Raw genomic sequence first — 7,433 nt, forward strand, 5'->3', positions numbered from 1 at the left:
AAAATGGCTTATAAGTTCTTTCACTTGTCCTTTTTGAACTTCTACTGGGTTTGTTTTCTTTTTCCATATTCCCTTTTCTCTCTCTATCATATTTTCATACTTTTTAACGAGCTCTTCAACCATTCCTGTCACGTGCGACCTCTTGTATTCCAGTATTTCCCGTATTCTAGTTAGGGCTGAGTCCTTAGCACCTCTTCTTAGAATTTCTCTTGGTACCACATATTCTTCCTCACCCATTAGTTTGATATTCACTTCAGTATTTCCTGTTCCCTCAAAATGGCTTATAAGTTCTTTCATTTGTCCTTTTTGAACTTTTACTGGGTTTGTTTTCTTCTTCCATATTCCCTTTTCTCTCTCTATCATATTTTCATACTTTTGAACGAACTCTTCAACTATTCCTGTCTCGTGTGACCTCTCGTATTCCAGTATTTCCCGTATTCTAGCTAAGGCTGAGTCCTTAGCACCTCTTCTTAGAATTTCTCTTGGTACCACATATTCTTCCTCACCCATTAGTTTGATATTCACTTCAGTATTTCCTGTTCCCTCAAAATGGCTTATAAGTTCTTTCACTTGTCCTTTTTGAACTTCTACTAGGTTTGTTTTCTTCTTCCATATTCCCTTTTCTCTCTCTATCATATTTTCATACTTTTGAGCGAGCTCTTCAACTATTCCTGTCTCGTGTGACCTCTCGTATTCCACTATTTCCCGTATTCTAGCTAGGGCTGAGTCCTTAGCACCTCTTCTTAGAATTTCTCTTTGTACCACATATTCTTCCTCACCCATTAGTTTGATATTCACTTCAGTATTTCCTGTTCCCTCAAAATGGCCTATAAGTTCTTTCACTTGTCCTTTTTGAACTTCTACTAAGTTTGTTTTCTTCTTTTATATTCCCTTTTCTCTCTCTATCATATTTTCATACTTTTTAACGAGCTCTTCAACTATTCCTGTCACGTGTGACCTCTCGTATTCCACTATTTCCCGTATTCTAGCTAGGGCTGAGTCCTTAGCACCTCTTCTTAGAATTCCTCTTGGTACCACATATTCTTCCTCACCCATTAGTTTGATATTCACTTCAGTATTTCCTGTTCCCTCAAAATGGCTTATAAGTTCTTTCACTTGTCCTTTTTGAACTTCTACTGGATTTGTTTTCTTCTTCCATATTCCCTTTTCTCTCTCTATCATATTTTCATACTTTTGAACGAGCTCTTCAACTATTCCTGTCTCGTGTGACCTCTCGTATTCCACTATTTCCCGTATTCTAGCTAGGGCTGAGTCCTTAGCACCTCTTCTTAGAATTCCTCTTGGTACCACATATTCTTCCTCACCCATTAGTTTGATATTCACTCCAGTATTTCCTGTTCCCTCAAAATGGCTTATAAGTTCTTTCACTTGTCCTTTTTGAACTTCTACTGGATTTGTTTTCTTCTTCCATATTCCCTTTTCTCTCTCTATCATATTTTCATACTTTTTAACGAGCTCTTCAACCATTCCTGTCACGTGCGACCTCTTGTATTCCAGTATTTCCCGTATTCTAGTTAGGGCTGAGTCCTTAGCACCTCTTCTTAGAATTTCTCTTGGTACCACATATTCTTCCTCACCCATTAGTTTGATATTCACTTCAGTATTTCCTGTTCCCTCAAAATGGCTTATAAGTTCTTTCACTTGTCCTTTTTGAACTTTTACTGGGTTTGTTTTCTTCTTCCATATTCCCTTTTCTCTCTCTATCATATTTTCATACTTTTGAACGAGCTCTTCAACTATTCCTGTCTCGTGTGACCTCTCGTATTCCAGTATTTCCCGTATTCTAGCTAAGGCTGAGTCCTTAGCACCTCTTCTTAGAATTTCTCTTGGTACCACATATTCTTCCTCACCCATTAGTTTGATATTCACTTCAGTATTTCCTGTTCCCTCAAAATGGCTTATAAGTTCTTTCACTTGTCCTTTTTGAACTTTTACTGGGTTTGTATTCTTCTTTTATATTCCCTTTTCTCTCTCTATCATATTTTCATACTTTTGAACGAGCTCTTCAACTATTCCTGTCTCGTGTGACCTCTCGTATTCCACTATTTCCCGTATTCTAGCTAGGGCTGAGTCCTTAGCACCTCTTCTTAGAATTTCTCTTTGTACCACATATTCTTCCTCACCCATTAGTTTGATATTCACTTCAGTATTTCCTGTTCCCTCAAAATGGCTTATAAGTTCTTTCACTTGTCCTTTTTGAACTTTTACTGGGTTTGTATTCTTCTTTTATATTCCCTTTTCTCTCTCTATCATATTTTCATACTTTTTAACGAGCTCTTCAACTATTCCTGTCACGTGTGACCTCTCGTATTTCACTATTTCCCGTATTCTAGCTAGGGCTGAGTCCTTAGCACCTCTTCTTAGAATTTCTCTTGGTACCACATATTCTTCCTCACCCATTAGTTTGATATTTACTTCAGTATTTCCTGTTCCCTCAAAATGGCTTATAAGTTCTTTCACTTGTCCTTTCTGAACTTCTACTAGGTTTGTTTTCTTCTTCCATATTCCCTTTTCTCTCTCTATCATATTTTCATACTTTTGAACGAGCTCTTCAACTATTCCTGTCTCGTGTGACCTCTCGTATTCCACTATTTCCCGTATTCTAGCTAGGGCTGAATCCTTAGCACCTCTTCTTAGAATTTCTCTTGGTACCACATATTCTTCCTCACCCATTAGTTTGATATTTACTTCAGTATTTCCTGTTCCCTCAAAATGGCTTATTAGTTCTTTCACTTGTCCTTTCTGAACTTCTACTAGGTTTGTTTTCTTCTTCCATATTCCCTTTTCTCTCTCTATCATATTTTCATACTTTTTAACGAGCTCTTCAACTATTCCTGTCACGTGTGACCTCTCGTATTCCACTATTTCCCGTATTCTAGCTAGGGCTGAGTCCTTAGCACCACTTCTTAGAATTTCTCTTGGTACCACATATTCTTCCTCACCCATTAGTTTGATATTCACTTCAGTATTTCCTGTTCCCTCAAAATGGCTTATAAGTTCTTTCACTTGTCCTTTTTGAACTTTTAGTGGGTTTGTTTTGTTCTTCCATATTCCCTTTTCTCTCTCTATCATATTTTCATACTTTTGAACAAGCTCTTCAACTTTTCCTGTCACGTGTGACCTCTCGTATTCCAGTATTTCCCGTATTCTAGCTAAGGCTGAGTCCTTAGCATCTCTTCTTAGAATTTCTCTTGATACCTCATATCCTTCTACACCCATTAGTTTGATATTCACTCCAGTATTTCCTGTTCGCTCAAAATGGCTTATAAGTTCTTTCACTTGTCCTTTTAGAACTTCTACTGGATTGGTTTTCTTCTTCCATATTCCCTTTTCTCTCTCTATCATATTTTCATACTTTTGAACGAGCTCTTCAACTATTCCTGTCTCGTGTGACCTCTCGTATTCCACTATTTCCCGTATTCTAGCTAGGGCTGAGTCCTTAGCACCTCTTCTTAGAATTTCTCTTTGTACCACATATTCTTCCTCACCCATTAGTTTGATATTCACTTCAGTATTTCCTGTTCCCTCAAAATGGCTTATAAGTTCTTTCACTTGTCCTTTTTGAACTTCTACTGGGTTTGTTTTCTTCTTCCATATTCCCTTTTCTCTCTCTATCATATTTTCATACTTTTGAACGAGCTCTTCAACTATTCCTGTCTCGTGTGACCTCTCGTATTCCACTATTTCCCGTATTCTAGCTAGGGCTGAGTCCTTAGCACCTCTTCTTAGAATTTCTCTTTGTACCACATATTCTTCCTCACCCATTAGTTTGATATTCACTTCAGTATTTCCTGTTCCCTCAAAATGGCTTATAAGTTCTTTCACTTGTCCTTTTTGAACTTTTACTGGGTTTGTTTTCTTCTTTTATATTCCCTTTTCTCTCTCTATCATATTTTCATACTTTTTAACGAGCTCTTCAACTATTCCTGTCACGTGTGACCTCTCGTATTCCACTATTTCCCGTATTCTAGCTAGGGCTGAGTCCTTAGCACCTCTTCTTAGAATTTCTCTTGGTACCACATATTCTTCCTCACCCATTAGTTTGATATTTACTTCAGTATTTCCTGTTCCCTCAAAATGGCTTATAAGTTCTTTCACTTGTCCTTTCTGAACTTCTACTAGGTTTGTTTTCTTCTTCCATATTCCCTTTTCTCTCTCTATCATATTTTCATACTTTTGAACGAGCTCTTCAACTATTCTTGTCACGTGTGATCTCTCGTATTCCAATATTTCCCGTATTCTAGCTAAGGCTGAGTCCTTAGCACCTCTTCTTAGAATTTCTCTTGGTACCACATATTCTTCCTCACCCATTAGTTTGATATTCACTTCAGTATTTCCTGTTCCCTCAAAATGGCTTATAAGTTCTTTCACTTGTCCTTTTTGAACTTCTACTAGGTTTGTTTTCTTCTTCCATATTCCCTTTTCTCTCTCTATCATATTTTCATACTTTTGAACGAGCTCTTCAACTATTCTTGTCTCGTGTGACCTCTCGTATTCCAGTATTTCCCGTATTCTAGCTAAGGCTGAGTCCTTAGCACCTCTTCTTAGAATTTCTCTTGGTACCACATATTCTTCCTCACCCATTAGTTTGATATTCACTTCAGTATTTCCTATTCCCTCAAAATGGCTTATAAGTTCTTTCACTTGTCCTTTTTGAACTTCTAATAGGTTTGTTTTCTTCTTCCATATTCCCTTTTCTCTCTCTATCATATTTTCATACTTTTGAACGAGCTCTTCAACCATTCCTGTCACGTGTGACCTCTTGTATTCCAGTATTTCCCGTATTCTAGCTAAGGCTGAGTCCTTAGCACCTCTTCTTAGAATTCCTCTTGGTACCACATATTCTTCCTCACCCATTAGTTTTATATTCACTTCAGTATTTCCTGTTCCCTCAAAATGGCTTATAAGTTCTTTCACTTGTCCTTTTTGAACTTCTACTGGATTTGTTTTCTTCTTCCATATTCCCTTTTCTCTCTCTATCATATTTTCATACTTTTTAACGAGCTCTTCAACCATTCCTGTCACGTGTGACCTCTTTTATTCCATTATGTCCCGTATTCTAGCTAAGGCTGAGTCCTTAGCACCTCTTCTTAGAATTCCTCTTGGTACCACATATTCTTCCTCACCCATTAGTTTGATATTCACTTCAGTATTTCCTGTTCCCTCAAAATGGCTTATAAGTTCTTTCACTTGTCCTTTTTGAACTTCTACTGGATTTGTTTTCTTCTTCCATATTCCCTTTTCTCTCTCTATCATATTTTCATACTTTTGAACGAACTCTTCAACTATTCCTGTCTCGTGTGACCTCTCGTATTCCACTATTTCCCGTATTCTAGCTAGGGCTGAGTCCTTAGCACCTCTTCTTAGAATTTCTCTTTAACACATATTCTTCCTCACCCATTAGTTTGATATTCACTTCAGTATTTCCTGTTCCCTCAAAATGGCTTATAAGTTCTTTCACTTGTCCTTTTTGAACTTTTACTGGGTTTGTTTTCTTCTTTTATATTCCCTTTTCTCTCTCTATCATACTTTCATACTTTTTAACGAGCTCTTCAACTATTCCTGTCACGTGTGACCTCTCGTATTCCACTATTTCCCGTATTCTAGCTAGGGCTGAGTCCTTAGCACCTCTTCTTAGAATTTCTCTTGGTACCACATATTCTTCCTCACCCATTAGTATGATATTTAATTCAGTATTTCTTGTTCCCTCAAAATGGCTTATAAGTTCTTTCACTTGTCCTTTCTGAACTTCTACTAGGTTTGTTTTCTTCTTCCATATTCCCTTTTCTCTCTCTATCATATTTTCATACTTTTGAACGAGCTCTTCAACTATTCCTGTCACGTGTGATCTCTCGTATTCCAATATTTCCCGTATTCTAGCTAAGGCTGAGTCCTTAGCACCTCTTCTTAGAATTTCTCTTGGTACCACATATTCTTTCTCACCCATTAGTTTGATATTCACTTCAGTATTTCCTGTTCCCTCAAAATGGCTTATAAGTTCTTTCACTTGTCCTTTTTGAACTTCTACTAGGTTTGTTTTCTTCTTCCATATTCCCTTTTCTCTCTCTATCATATTTTCATACTTTTGAACGAGCTCTTCAACTATTCTTGTCTCGTGTGACCTCTCGTATTCCAGTATTTCCCGTATTCTAGCTAAGGCTGAGTCCTTAGCACCTCTTCTTAGAATTTCTCTTGGTACCACATATTCTTCCTCACCCATTAGTTTGATATTCACTTCAGTATTTCCTATTCCCTCAAAATGGCTTATAAGTTCTGTCACTTGTCCTTTTTGAACTTCTACTGGATTTGTTTTCTTCTTCCATATTCCCTTTTCTCTCTCTATCATATTTTCATACTTTTGAACGAACTCTTCAACTATTCCTGTCTCGTGTGACCTCTCGTATTCCACTATTTCCCGTATTCTAGCTAAGGCTGAGTCCTTAGCACCTCTTCTTAGAATTCCTCTTGGTACCACATATTCTTCCTCACCCATTAGTTTGATATTCACTCCAGTATTTCCTGTTCCCTCAAAATGGCTTATAAGTTCTTTCACTTGTCCTTTTTGAACTTCTACTGGATTTGTTTTCTTCTTCCATATTCCCTTTTCTCTCTCTATCATATTTTCATACTTTTTAACGAGCTCTTCAACCATTCCTGTCACGTGTGACCTCTTGTATTCCATATTTCCCGTATTCTAGCTAAGGCTGAGTCCTTAGCACCTCTTCTTAGAATTCCTCTTGGTACCACATATTCTTCCTCACCCATTAGTTTGATATTCACTCAGTATTTCCTGTTCCCTCAAAATGGCTTATAAGTTCTTTCACTTGTCCTTTTTGAACTTCTACTGGATTTGTTTTCTTCTTCCATATTCCCTTTTCTCTCTCTATCATATTTTCATACTTTTTAACGAGCTCTTCAACCATTCCTGTCACGTGTAACCTCTCGTATTCCAGTATTTCCCGTATTCTAGCTAAGGGTGAGTCTTTAGCATCTCTTCTTAGAATTTCTCTTGATACCACATATCCTTCTTCACCCATTAGTTTGATATTCACTTCAGTATTTTCTGTTCCCTCAAAATGGCTTATAAGTTCTTTCACTTGTCCTTTTTGAACTTCTACTGGGTTTGTTTTCTTTTTCCATATTCCCTTTTCTCTCTCTATCATATTTTCATACTTTTTAACGAGCTCTTCAACCATTCCTGTCACGTGCGACCTCTTTTATTCCAGTATTTCCCGTATTCTAGTTAGGGCTGAGTCCTTAGCACCTCTTCTTAGAATTTCTCTTGGTACCACATATTCTTCCTCACCCATTAGTTTGATATTCACTTCAGTATTTCCTGTTCCCTCAAAATGGCTTATAAGTTCATTCACTTGTCCTTTTTGAACTTTTACTGGGTTTGTTTTCTTCTTCCA

This window comes from Palaemon carinicauda, chromosome 25 (assembly GCF_036898095.1).
Source record: "Palaemon carinicauda isolate YSFRI2023 chromosome 25, ASM3689809v2, whole genome shotgun sequence".
Lineage (NCBI taxonomy): Eukaryota > Metazoa > Arthropoda > Malacostraca > Decapoda > Palaemonidae > Palaemon > Palaemon carinicauda.